Raw genomic sequence first — 15054 nt, 5'->3', positions numbered from 1 at the left:
AGATGCCTTTTTAAGTTTTCTCTACTGTAAAGCCATTATTTCTCTCTTTTTATATGCTGTTTTTTGAAGCAATTTACTAAGCCTAGTCCAGCTTTACCTCCTGGATGAAGGTGGAAGTATCTATAAATATTTTTTGAAATTCTTCTAAAAGTATATATCTTCTCCCCCATTTGTTACAGATTTTGCTAAATCACTTACAGACATCAGTAGAGACTCCTATATGTTTATTTTACACTTTGGGTTATAACCCAATACGACACGTATATTTTGTTTCTCAAAGTGTTTCAGTTTAGGTTGCTGGGAGCTCCTTAAAGTTGGTGCCTGTGTCTCCTTGTTATTTATTTATTAGCACTTCCTTGCTTTTCCGTATCACAAGATGTCCCGGGCTCATCCTGTACTTCCCCTGCCTCGATCTTAAGACACATTTTATGCAAGGGACCTTGGTTCCCTGGGTGTGGTATTTAGGAGGCAAAATGTGGTCATAGGGTGTGCTCATAGTGACTGGGGTGGTATTTCTGGCCTGTAATTTTTTTAACAGCTTTATTAAAATATAATTCATCTCTTTAAAATGTATAATTGAATGGTTTTTAGCGCATTCTGCACCAAAGACAATTTTGGGATATTTTTATTGCCTTGAGAAGAAACCGTACAGAATTTAACTATCACTCCACAATCTTGTCCTTCACCCAGCCCTAAGCAACCACGGATCTAGTTTTTAATCTCAATACATTTTTCGGCTTTGAACTTCCATATGAATATAATCATATAACACGTGTCCTTTTTAAGTAGATTATTTTTCACTTAGCATAATGTTGTCACGATTAATCCACGTTGTAATGTGAATCGGTACTTCGTTATTTTTTTTTTTTTTGGCAAATAGTATTTCATCGTGTGAATGTATCACGTTGATCTGCTGATTGGCCTTGGGATCATCATTACCTTTTGGCTATTATGAATAATGCTTCCACAGCCATCTGTATAAGCTGCTGTGTAGATATGTGTCTTCGTGTCTTTGGGGGATATACTTAGCAGCAAAATCGCTGAATCATTGGTAGCTCTATGTTTAGTCATTGGAGAAACTATCAGCTGGTTTCCTAAATGGACCAGACCATTTCATATTTCCACTGGAAGTATATGAAGCTTTCAATTTCCCCACATGCTTGCCAGTACTTATTTGAGTTTTTAAAAATTTACTCTTTGATTTGCATTTCCCTGATGACTAATGATTTAGCATCTGTCCGTGTACTTGTTTGGCTATTTGCACAACTTTTTGAAAAAAATATCTGTTTAGATCATTTACCTCTTTTCTTATACACCTAAGAAATTGAAAAGTAAAAGCAGGTCCATAAATGGTGGAGATTGGTGAAGGACATTCATAGACTTAAAAGTGGTGTATCCTAGACTGTAGGCTGGCTGATTTTCATGAAAGAACAAAAGAATAAGGCAGTTGGGAGGAACCTTCTGGTGTCGGAACAAATGCACATTATTTGAAATTAAAAAGAAAATTAACAGAATAAATATCTTGATTTGTATTTGTAAAATCAAATTCTCTGACATATTTCTCTCTCATAACCTTTCACCAGTGTTTTTCTGATGGGTTTCTTTTTTTTTTTTTAACACAACTCTAATTGTTTTTTTTTTTAAAGTTTCTTGCAATTGTCATAAACATTGGTAAAGTTCCACAAGCAGAGCTTCTACTTCAATTGACATATATCATCATAACATTTTTGGACTCAACTTTGAAAAGAGGTGTGTGCCGAAGATAAAATTAAATACACTCCTGTTTCTGGAATTCTTAAATTTAGCGACAATATTATTTTTAAACGCGTTATAGTTTGGACATAAGCTGTCTCCCAGAGAAGCTCACGTGCTAGGTTATGCAGCCAGGTTTGGAAGTGGGGTGTGGTGAAGAAGATGGATCAACGAGGGGGAAGTGAGGACATGGGTTGTCTTGGAGACTGTATCTGTTCCTGGCACCTCCTGGGCTCTCCCTCCCTCTCCCTCTGCTCCCTGGCCATCATAAAGTGAGAGCAGATTTTCCTCCTGCCATGAAACGTTGTCACTGCACCTCCTACCTTGGAGCCAGGTGATCATGGACTGACCTCTGAAATCCTGAGCCCTATATAAACCTTTCTTTTTCTAAGTTGAGTTTGCCAGGTATTTTGATCATAGAGACAAGAAGAAAGCTTACTAAATCAATAGGATACCGTCCTCTACTACAATTTCAGTTCCTATAACTGTTGTAATCTAAATTATTTTTATATTAAACATTAATTTTAAAATTTAACTTGCAATAGAATTCATACAGCAATGCCAAATATTTCATTTTTTTCTGATATGATAGAAGAAAATCCCCAACACCTGGTTGATTCTCAGTTCTTTCCTAAACAGATCATTACATCATTTATAAACAATTCGATTTGTGCCCCTTCTTTTTCTTTCATTACTGGTGTTTTGCATCAGCAAAAAACTTCTGGGCCATGCTGAGTAACAGTGATGGGAGACACGAGAGGACATCCTTGCCCTGCTTCAATGGGAATGATTTCAATCTCTCTCCATTTTTTGGTGTTTAAGAAAATACCTCCATTCATTCTTTCTTTCTTTCTTTCTTTCTTTCTTTCTTTCTTTCTTTCTTTCTGTGGTACTGGGGGATAGAACCAAGGGACTTTCTACTTATGAACTCTCACACCTATTTTTTATATTTTTAAAAATTTGGAAACAGGGTCTCACTAAGCTTCTGAGAGTCTCACTAAGTAGCTGAGGCTGGCTTCGAACCTGTGGGATCCTCCTGTCTCAACCTCCCAAGGACTGAGATTACAGGCCTGCACCACCATGCCTGGCTAAGATCTCCTTTTCAAGTAGAAAAAAAATGCCCATTGACTCTGTTTCACTTTCAATCAGCAATCAATCCTGAATTTTATTAAATATTAAATCTCTGTAATATTAAACCATATTAATGCCTTTTAATTTAATACTAAATCATCTTTCTATTTCTGAGTGTATCAAGTGACTCCCTCATAATATACATACAAATACTACCTATTTATAAAAGAGAAAGCAAGCCATGCATGATGCCATATACCTGTAATCCCAGTTGTGAGGAGGCTGAGACAGGACAATCTCAGGTTTGAGGTCAGCCTCAGATACTTGGCAAGGCCCTCAATAACTTAGAGAGACCTGTTTTAAATCAATCAATCAATAAACAAACAAATAAAATAGGACTGAAAGTGTAGCTTGGAAGTAGACCACTGGATTCAATACCCAGTACCACACACACGGAAAGCAAAAGAAAAAAGAAAGAAAGAAAAAAAAAATAACAAGGAGAAAAAAAATGAAAAAGAAGCAAAGGTCATACAATCTCTATAAAACTGTTGCTGAGGTGGATGCAGAAAGGATGCTTTTGATTGTTGAACCATCCTTAAGAATGTGAGAAAATAGAAACTAATTTCTTTTCTTTCTTCCTTCCTTCCTTCCTTTCTTTCTTTCTTTCTTGCACATTTGTGATACAATTTCACTATAGATGGGTGAATTTAGTCCACTTTTATTTAATGATAAAATACAGATTTGGTTTTAATATAGCTTTAAAAAGCTACCCTCGTATCTGGGCATAGTGGTGCATATCTGTAATCGTAGTACTTGGAAGGCTGTGACAGGAGGATCGCAGGTTCAAGGACAGCCTCAGCTACTTGGTGAGATCCTCATTGATTTAGCGAGACTCAGTTTCAAAATTAAAACAAAAATAGGGCTGGGAGTGTGTGACTCAAAAGGAGAATTGCCCTGGGAGTTCAATCCCCAGTTTTAACCCCCCAAATCCAAATGCACACACACACACACTGTACATTCTAATTTTTTCTGTTTGGGGAAGGTATTAAAAAGTTTTGAATATTTGTTCTAATGGTTATTTTATTTTTTGTGGTACTGGGGATAGAACTCAGGGACATTCTACCTCCGAGCTACACCCCAGCCCTATTTTTTATTCTTTTATTTTTGAAACAGGGTCTACTGATTTGGAAAGAGCCTCACTAAGTAGTAGCCGAGGGCCACAATCCTCCTGTCTCAGCATCCCAAATGCTGGGTTTACAAGTGTGCACCACCATGCCCAGCTGTAGTGGTTATTTTATTTTATTTTGGTGCTGGGGATGGAACCCAGAGGCTTTCTACCTTCAGGCTACACTCCCAGACCTATTTTCTATTTTATTTGGAAACAGGGTCTCACTAAGTAGCTGAAGTTGGCTTTGAACCTGTGTGATCCCCCTGTCTCAGCCTCCCAAGCACGGAGATTACAAGCGTGGGCCACCACACCCAGCCTCTAGTGGTCATTTTAAAAGGAATAATTTTTTTAATCTTCTTATGCTTCATTTATATATAAATATATATAAATATATATAATATTTATGGTGCTGGAAATTGAACCCAGAGACATTCTACTTCTGAGTTACACCCCCAGACTGAATTTTAAAATGTCATTATTTAGAATCAGGCAGCCACAACAATAGCTGGCAACTGCCAGATAGGACATCAGATTTTGGCTTAATATCTGATCGGGACAATATATAGAGTCATTTATAGCCATGACTTCCTAACTAAAATATAAAAAAGAAGAGACAGACCAAGATGGTGGAGATGGAAAAAGCAGTATTCAGGAGAGGTAGATAAAACCAATCCAACCCGCCTTGAACAGTTGGAGAAATCTCCCCCCCCCCCAAAAAAAAAAGACTGCTCCTGCCCCACATGCTCAGGAATTCTGGACAACATTACTATGTGTTAGGTTGAAAATAGAGTTAGGGGGTTTAGGAGGGAGGTAAAAACACCAACTGGATTATCAGAGACCACTGATTCAGACCCGGCCCCTCCAGAGAGTCAGCTGGCCATGTGGGAAGGGACTGACGGGCCACGTCTAGAGAGTTGAGCATAGTCCTGATTGGCCGGTTGAGTTACGTGGCGGATCAGAGGCACTGATGTTTTATAGGCATGCTGATTGTCTCACGACATCTGTAATCTCGCGATGTTTGGAGTCTCCAGGCACCTAGGTCTCGCGATATCTCCGCTTCTGACTTCCAGGGTTCTGCCTCCTATTCCCGCTGACCTCACATGGGGGAGGGACCCGACTTATCAATATGTAAGAAAAATGCTCAGGAGGAGGGCCAAGATGGCAGCGGCGGTGGCAGCAATGGCCAGTATCAGGGAGAGACAGGTAAATTCATTCTAATCCACCCTGAACTTTTGAGGGAATCTCCCCAAAAGTAATCTGCACCTGCCCCACATGCTCAGGAACTCTGGACAACATACTATGTAAGAAAAGTGTTCGGGACATGTCAGACGGAGCCCCGCATGGCCGGGTCGGCCGGCGCCAAGGATGCTCCTGGCCGCTACGCTCCTCTGCACAGCGCTGGGGCCGGGTGCACTCAGAGCAGCAGAACCCGCTCTCCGGGGTGAAGCTGTGGGCCTCCGCTCTTGGTGGGGAGATAAAACACATTGCTAGTAAGTACTTGGGCCCCAAACTCCTGCAAAAGACACATGCTGTTTTCTTTTATGAAAAATATTGGCCAGGCGTGGTGGCGCATGCTTGTAATCCCAGCGCTTGGGAGGCTGAAACAGGAGGATCATGCAGGTTTGAAGCCAGCCTCAGCTACTTAGTGAGGCTCTCAGCAACTTAGTGAGACCCTGTTTCTAAATAAAAAAATACAAAATAGGTCTGGGAGTGTAGCCCAAAGGTAGAAAGCCTCTGGGTTTCATCCCCAGAACCACATACACACACAAAAAAAATATTGAAGAGGGAGGAAGATGGCGGTGGCTGCAGTTGCAGCTGCAGCAGTGACCACGACCCCCGTGGTGATGGTTAGTAGCAGCAGGATATGCATTTCCCTGAGAAACCCTGGACAACAGATTTTGATTTAATGGCTGATTGGGACAACACACAGAAACATTCCCAGTCATTACTTCCTATCTGAAATATAGGAGAGAAAGTGGAAAATGGCGGAATGAGATGCGCGACTGCAGCGCGGTGCCTGCCACTGTAAGAAAAGTGATTTTTGGAGGGATATCCCAGAAGAGATCAGAAAGCAGACTGCTCCTGCCACACAGGCAGAGGAATACTTAACAACAACATACTCGAGGAGAGACCAAGAAGGCGGTGGAAGCGGCCAGCATTCAGATCCAACCAAATCCACCTTGAATTTCTGAAAAAATCTCTCCCAAAGTAGACTATTCCTGCACCACATGCTCAGGAACTCTTGCTCAGGAACTCTGAACAACATACTATGTAAGGAAAAGTTTTGTGGAGACAGACCAAAATGGCAGTAGCAGTGGCGGCCAGTATTCGGGAGAGGCAGACAGATCCAATCCGATCCACCTTGAATTTTTGAAAATATCTCCCCAACGGTAAAGTGCTCTAGCTGCATATGTGCAGGAATTCCAGACAACACACCATGTAAGAAACATGTACAGGGTAAGTTGGAGGGATCCCCACCCATGTTGCTGGGCCGATTCACTGCACTGGGTATCCTGGGAGACCTCGGCTTATGGCCACTGAGCTCTTCTGCACTGTGCTGGGGGTCAGGGTGTACTTGGAGCAGCGGATTTCACTCTCCATGGTGAGGCAGTGAGCCTCCACTTTCAGTGGGGAGATAAAATCCATTGCTGCTAGAGAATTGGGCTCCCAGCCTCTGCAAATGACATGTGCTGCTTTCTACTACTAAAATATATGTGGAGGGAAATATGGGAACCTCTGTAAACGTCATGCCCACAGTGACAGGAACCAGAAACTGCCAGGCAGTGAGCCCCCGGTCAGGAGCCAGCAGGCCGGGCCCGAAGCAAGCCTCAGGGTGAGGCCGTGTCAGGAGCCAGTGGGCCAGGCCCGGAGCCTGCCATGGGGCGAGGCTGGGTTTGGAGCCAAAGAGGTCAGGCCTGGAGCCTGTTGTGTGGCAGGCCTGGAATTGGGGCCTGCTTTCTTCAACTGTGTGGCCAGGAAGCAATAGAAGCTGCCACTGCCTCACCTAATCTCTTAGCAGATTTCCAGATCCAAGTGACCTCTGTTTAAGAAGAAATTGGTTGTGAGTGGATCATCCTGTCAAAGTTACTCACCTTCTGGCTTTCAGGTTTTCAATAAGTGGGAATAAGTGTGGAGAAATAGAAGCTCTAATACATTGCTGGTGGGATTGCAAGTTGGTGCAACCACTTTGGAAAATAGTATGGAAGATCCTCAGAAGAAGAAAAATGAATTTACCATATGATCCAGCAGTACCACCTCTGGATATCTACCCAAAAGAATGAAAACCAAAATACAAACTAATGCATGAGCAACCATGTTCACAGCGGCACAGTTCACCATTGCCAAACTGTGGAACCAGCCAAGATGTCCTTCAATGGATGAGTAGATTCCAAAACAATGGGGTATGTACACAATGGAATTTTGCCCAGCTGTAAGGAAGAACAAAATTATGGCATTTACAGTGAAATGTCACAAAAGAAAATAAGAAATCAGATGATTTTCTAAATGTGCAAAATATTAAGGAGAAATGGGTAACAGGAGGGACTCTAGATGAAGAAGGGACCCTAGAGAGGAGCAATGAAGGCGACATATCTGAGGGGATGGGAGGGAGGATAAGGGAAACTCTTTAAAGCACAGGATGTACTTAAACATATCAAAGTCAATCAGGAAGTTAAGCATGGGTAGGAGGGAGCGGGAGGGAAGGTGTTAGAGACTGGATAGGGGCTGATTGGGTGATGTGTGCATGTATATCTCCACAAGTTTTTTATTCCATTGAGATCTATGAATACAATGTGCCAATAAAAAATTATTTAATAAAAAGGAAAAAAAAGGAGAAACAGGGTCTTACTAAGTTTCTAAGAGCCTCAATAAGTTGCTGAGGCTGGCTTTGAACCTGTAATCCTTCTGTTTCCACCTACCAAGTACTGGGATTACAGGTATACATCACCATGCCTGGCCCTTACATTTTATTTTTTAATGACAATTTCACTTAACTCTACAATATAAGGAACTGGGAACTTTCTCCCTACTCAAATAATTTCATTGGTCATATTATTTTTAATGGGTCGTATTATTTTTAATTGGTCTTATTATTTTTATCATGTTTATTTTTGTTTATTTCAATCTGTGCATATCTATGACTGCATTTGTGCATCTTTGACCCCCCCTCATTTATTAAAGATTATAAACTCATGCACCTACGTAATTTAGAAATAATCCTAAATTCCTACCAGCTGGAGCTAAATTCCCCAAGACAAGTGAACTGTCCCTGTCCTGGAAACACAGAGGGGCTCTGTGTCCAAGGATGGACTCTGGCATCCTTTCTGTGTTGCACACCTGGCCTGCCTGGAGCTACACAGAGTGTACAGTTGTGCTCATGTGTGAGGCACGGCAGGTGAGCAGGATTGGGCTTTAGTTTGGAAAGACGGCTTTCTGAAGTCATGGAAATCCAGAAATGTATGACCTTAAATTCAAGTCATAAATTGCAGTAATATAACATACCATAACAAAGCTGGGAAAGAGGGCAGGAAACACCAGGTAGGCTTTCCACTGACCCGCTTCCCCTGAGTTGGCTGCTGATGGAGGCCAGGTGCCTTTGGGGCTCAGCTTTAGGAGGTACATAGAGCTCCTGGTTACAGCCCAGGCAGACTCTTGCCCAAGGACCAAGAGCCACAGGCTTAACACACTGTCAGTCTTCCACTCTGATCTCTACCCAACATAGGAGAGCATTCTTCCCATTGACAAGTCTGTACTTGGCAATTTCAGTGACTTGGTGACTTTTTGGTGACTTGCTGAAATTACATCCTACTCTCTCACACTTGAGATAGTAAGCAGAGCAACCTGGACCCCTATTCTATTGGCAAAATACAACTACAGCAGAGGTGGCAACATCAATAAGAACTCTGGTTGAACACTTGCTCTGCATTCTAACTCCTTTGGAGGAATGTATTTTCAGCAAAATAGCACCTGCCATCTACTTTATACTTAACCGGATTCTTGCATCTCATAGCAGCAGAATGTTACCTTATACCCAAGAGCTGCTGCACTGGATGCTGCGTCCAAGGATCTGAAAATGGAAGTGACATCAGTCATCACATGTGAACTCATATAATCACCAGTAACAGAGTGATAGCTTATTTTATAGACGAAGATATGGAATTAACAAACATTAGAACTGATATGCTCACTAATAAGAAAGAAAATGAGCACGTCACCATGGATGAGGCTCAGCCCTTGCCTTGAGCAAGAGGAGAGCCGGCACCAAATTCTGGGTGCTGTGCGGTATCAGAAGAGTCACAGCAGAGCTTTGGTGATCAAAACCTGAATAGCTATTATTAGTTCTTGGGAAGGACTAACTTAAAAGGACACCAGAAACTTTATGCAGAGATGAAATATTTTACACCTTGCCTGTACATACCTATCAATATTAAAAATAAAAGACAAGAAAGGATTAAGGGCATTTGCTAAGATTCTAGGGCAACCGCAAGACCCTGGGCTGGTAATTAGTTCTCTTTGGCTCCAGTTCCTCCCTTTTACCATCAGAGGATATAGCTGTGCAGGGACTCCCCCCTCCACCCCTCGTTACTGGAAGAAGGTCCCAAGGAGTTCCCAGAGAAGGGAGAATGTTACTGAGAACAAGGAGGGTCCCTGGTATGTGAGATTAGAAAGCTTTTAAGCACATGCTAGAAGATGCTCGGAAGTTTATCCAGGAGGGCAAGGAATATCCATTCAAGGGAGAATGCAGCCCACCTCTGAGTTAGAGACACTCTGGGGGTTTTCGGTCTCTTCTTTCAAAGGGAAACAGTGCAGGTTGGGTAGGGGACTGGACAGGAGGATGATACCCGGCTGGTGGCTGGTGATCACAGGATGGTTTATGATGGTCTGGTCATCTTCAGGATGACTGCTAGTCATTATCTGATCAGCAGATAATGTTGAAAAGTCTCCTAAATTATAGGCTTCTTAAAATACCACATCTTTCTTTGCTTAATTTATTTATTGCATGGGCCAATGAACAGTGCACCAGGTAATTTCCATAAGTGGCTGAATTTACGGTAACTCTAAGATGTATAGATTTCCCTGAAAATTTGGAGTGACAGGTTTGAAAAAGAGGGACTGACTTGGGGGCATAACAGGCCTAGAAAGGTATACAGAATCTTAAATTAAAATGATATTTTCTTGGCCTTCCTTTTGTCTCCTTTCTACTCTTTTTATTTTTATTTTTTTTCGGGCCTGGGGATGGAACCCAGGGGCATTCGACCTCCGAGCTACACCCCCAGCCCTATTTTTTATTCTTTTATTTTGAAACCGGGTCTCAGTGAGTTGCAGAGGGCCTCACTAAGCAGTTGAGGCTGTCCGTGAACCACGATCCTCCGGTCTCAGCCTCCCGAATGCTGGGATTAAAAGCGTGCACCACCGCACCCAGCTCCTTATTTACTCTTTTAAAATATTTATTTTATCTTACCTTACCCTTAGACTCAGGAGTTTGTCCCCGGGTCCTGCTACTGGGCATCTTATGATCATAAACTCACCCTATGGCACTGCATATCACTGTTTGCTAAAGTTCCAGGAGAAATGCCATCCAACCACATCTCCGCCTGGAGAGGTGACCTGCTTCACAGGCCGGGGACAGCGTGGCGCATCACCCCACCTACCATTAAGCGCTAAAGAATCATAATGGAGCTTTTATGCTCCTGGCCTGTTTTGCTTTCCATTAAGTCGCAGATACGCTGTTTGCTTTGGGATCCTTAGTTCAGGCTGCTTTGAAATCCATAGGGGGAAAGAACCCCTTCATTAAGTTCAGCAGCACAGCCGGGGCAATGTGGCAGAGCTCCTATTTGGTTTTCCTTTTGTAAATATTTGTGCTCTCTCGGGCTAAGGAGTGGCCTGTGCTAGAGACTAAAATATCCCCATTTATATCCTCCAGGTGCGGCAGGAAATGCCTGACCTCTCACCCTGCCCCAGCGCTGACCTCCACCCCACTCCCCAGGACCACCATCCCGGCGGCCCTAGCACTGATCCGAGCCCCTCTGCACGCTGACCGCTCACTAGCCGGAGATGGGCCTGGATAGGAACAGTGATGGCAACTTGGTATCTTCATCCGAAAGGTGAAGGTGACTTAGCTTTCCTTGGTGCCTTCCAGCTTGTGGGTGAAAGAAATGGGAACACAATATTGGCCGCGCCGGAGTCTAATTTGTCCAGAAATAAGGCCTGGTTTGTTATAGAAATGAGATCAGAGATGTAGGTAAAAGCGAGAGAGGTAATACGTAGGTGTGAGAATGGAACGATAACTGGCCATGCCTTGAAGACATAGTTCTCTTTCTCCTGGATTCATTCATTCCTCTGGGTTTTTGCATTTCTTTTCTTTTTATTTTCACAAGAGGATCAGGTTAGGAATTTTCATACAGACTAAGAGGTCCCCCGTTTGCTGTGGGATCTGTTTGGTTAATTATCTTCTCCTCAACTGCTAACTCAATTTACAGCTCAGGGGATTTGGGTGCCTCGGTCCATAAACATTTACTGAATGGCGCGCTCGTGTAGGTATTTGATTTATACAGTTACTCTTTAAACTTTCAGTTTTATATCTCCGTAAGTTTGCTTCCTTTTTCATTTCTCTACGTTCTTATCTGGCTAATGCGTGTCTACGCATTTCTGAGCTGCTGTTTAGGCAAATGGCAGTATGTAGCTTTTAAGGCCATCATGGAAAAAAAATGAACTAATCTGATAAATGCATATAAAACATTTTACATTTTAAATACTTTCCAAAATGCGGTCTTTTTTTTTTTTTTTTACTTTTAATGGACACGAAAAACATCAGATAAGTGGATTTAGCTTTATTACTTTAATAATGAGATGATGAAAAATTGAATAAAAAAACAGAAGTTAAACTAATGTGAGACCGGACATTTTTCTAGTAGAAAACCGTATGGTCACTTAATTTAAAAATGCAAAAAAATTACATAAACATTAGGTGAAACTTATAAGCGGCAAATAGAACTTTAAAATATCTGGTCCGATTCTAGGCATCACAGAAGTCTCCAAAAACACAACACAAAACAAAAAAAAGTCCCAAGAGGAATAGTATAGGCCACAACTTCCTACCACTTTGCAATAAAATTAGAAATTGCAAAAGGGTCTGATGAGGAAAACCCCTTAAAATCAAAATACAGAGAGCACAAATATTTCCTGAAGTAACCAATCGAATGTGCTGATCATAACGGCAATTATTGCCTACTTCTAAAATCATGGTTCTCTACCCACCTCCCTTTCTCTGGGTGAAAGTTAGGGGTGCTGCTACCTGCTTACAGAAGGTTTTGGAGTCATAAAAACTTTGTTTTTTTTCTAAATATTTAGTATACGGTATCATACTACCTGCACATTTGGTAAAGGGTCTCATCTCTGAAGCCCATTATTCCATGTGTAATGGAGGAGAAAGGGGATATAGACAACCTTTTCTCAAGACAAAGTGTGACTTGCTGCGAAATCTTACCCTTCAATGCTAGAAGCCAAAGGTCCAATTATTTCTTCCGTCTTTCTTTGGGTTCCTCCTGCAATGATGCCTAATGACCTCTCCAGCAGGTGGATTCTTTTCCGGCCATGCTTTAGGCAGAAAAGCCCAAGAAGAAATCTGCAAACGTTATGGCTCTCCTCCACTCAAAGAAGAGTTAAGACAGCTTAAATAACATCTAAAGGACTGAATAAACCAAGAAAGGGGAGCAAAGGCGTCATAAAAATTAAAGCTGGAATTAATAAATAGGAAAAGTGAAAAGTACAATAGAAAATAAGCCAAATAGCCAGCTCTTTGAAAGGGATAATAAAATAGGTAATGTTAAGATGAGAGTAATAAAAAATTTAGAAAAGTAGTCGTAGAAAGTGGAAGCGCCATAAAACCAGATATTAAGATCAATTAAAATGACACAAATAGTACAAAATAACCAGTGTAATAATAACTTCCAATGTTGATGAAATGTCCAGGGAAGTATAAATTGCCAAGTCGAAAGTGCAATTAATAGTAATAAAACCTGAATATCTACTGAAAAGAGAGGACAATATGTATGAAAAAAATCTCAACAATGTTCACTCTCCTTAAAAAGAATCTAAAAATAGCATTATGTTTAGTTCTTTTTGATGTTTAAGAAATTGTTACTATATGATACAGTATACTAAATATTTAGAAAAAAAACAGAAAGTTTTTATGACTCCAAAACCTAACAAATACAGACACATAGGGAGAGAGAAAGAGAGAGAGAGAGAGAGAGAGAGAGAGAGAGAGAGAGAGAGAAATCTGCTTTGAAAGGCCAAGAATTCTGAACAAAAATACCAACAAATCAAATACATTTGTTTGCTAAAAAACCAGAAAATTAAATTTAGCAGTATATTAGAAGGAGAATTATGCATGACCAAATAAGGTTGATCATGAGATTGAAAAGAGAGATAAGTAATAAAAGCCATACTATTCAGAACACAATAAAAATTACAGGATTTAGTGATCTTCTTTGTGAGGATAAAATAAAGTAGACAACATTCAATATACACTTCTGACAAATTGAAAAAACTTTCATAATTATCATGAAGAACTCTATTTTAAACCCAATTACATATGATGGCAAAATGTTGGAAAAGATCTTTTTAAGTCAGAAGTGGGATAGAAATGCCTGGTATGACCATTTTTTCTTAATATTTTTTCTGTTTTTAAAAAAATCAGCCGGAGCCTGCCTTGGTGGCACACGCTTGTAATCCCAGTACTTGGGAGGCTGAGACCAGAGGATCACAGTTCCCGGACAGCCTCAGCTACTTAGTGAGGCCCTCCGCAACTCAGGGAGACGCTGTTTCAAAATAAAGAATAAAAAATAGGGCTGGGGATGTAGCTTGGAAGTAGAATGCCCCTGGGTTCCATCCCCAATACCACTAAATAAATAAATAAATAAATAAATAAATAAATAATAAAAATCAATTCAATTATAAGAAAATCATTCTTAGATATCAACATATGCATATTTACATTGGTGTTACCAAATGAATCTCTCCACTGAAAAAGTAATTTTCCATTAAAATGTTAACTTTTTTTTTTTCTGATTGGAGGCTGAACTCAGGGGCATTTCTAAGCTATAGTTCTGGTGCCTGTTTTATTTTTTATTTAGGAACAGGGTTTTGCTAAGTTGCTGAGGTTGGCCTCAAACCTGCAATCCTTCTGTCTCAGCCTCTCAACTACTGTGATGACAGGTGTGTGCTATCACACTCAGAAAAAAATATTTACTTTTTTGTAAAATTAAGTGCCTGGGGAGAATAGATTGGATGGTTTGGAAAAATAAGTTATGAAGAGAAAGTCGTTCTCTCACATATTAAGACAATAAGACTTTAATTATTTTTTTGTGAAAAGGACTAAAACAAAATGGCCAGTTTAAAAAAATAGGATCTCAAGCTGGGCGTGGTGGCGCATGCTTGTAATCCCCGCGCTTGGGAGGTGGAAAACAGGAGGATGGCGCAGGTTCAAAGCCAGCTTTGCTGGCATAAGAGATCCTGTTTCCAAATAAAAAAATAAAATAATATAAAATAGGTCTGGGAGTGTAGTCTGGAAATAGAAGGGCTTCCAGGAACCCCAGTACCACCAAAAAAAGTGTATGTGTGTGTGTGTATATATATATATATATATATATATATATATATATATATATATATTTTTTTTCCAGGTAGATTGACACACAAACAGAAACCATGAACATAATTTATAAAACCCATAATGGGTTTCTAAGCATACTTTCAAAGGAAATAGATTTGTAAATGGACCAATAGGTAGGTTCTATAAAAATTTAAATTCTCATTGTATGACTCCAAAGTGATAAATGCTTTCGGGCCATGAAGAAGAGTATTTTATAAGCAGGGGAAAAAAATCACAAAAATAGTACATTTTAGTCCCCCAAATAAAAGATTATGATAAAGATTTATCATATAATCTTCATTTTACACCACAAATATTTGTATATGCATATAGAAAACCCCAGAAGAAACTCTTCAAAAAATTACTAATGTCCATCTCATGGCCAGAGAATTCCCTACTATGGTGTTAA

This window comes from Muscardinus avellanarius (genome assembly GCF_963383645.1).
Source record: "Muscardinus avellanarius genome assembly, chromosome: 16".
NCBI classification, from domain to species: Eukaryota; Metazoa; Chordata; class Mammalia; order Rodentia; family Gliridae; genus Muscardinus; species Muscardinus avellanarius.
Note: the sequence above shows the minus strand (reverse complement) of the source record.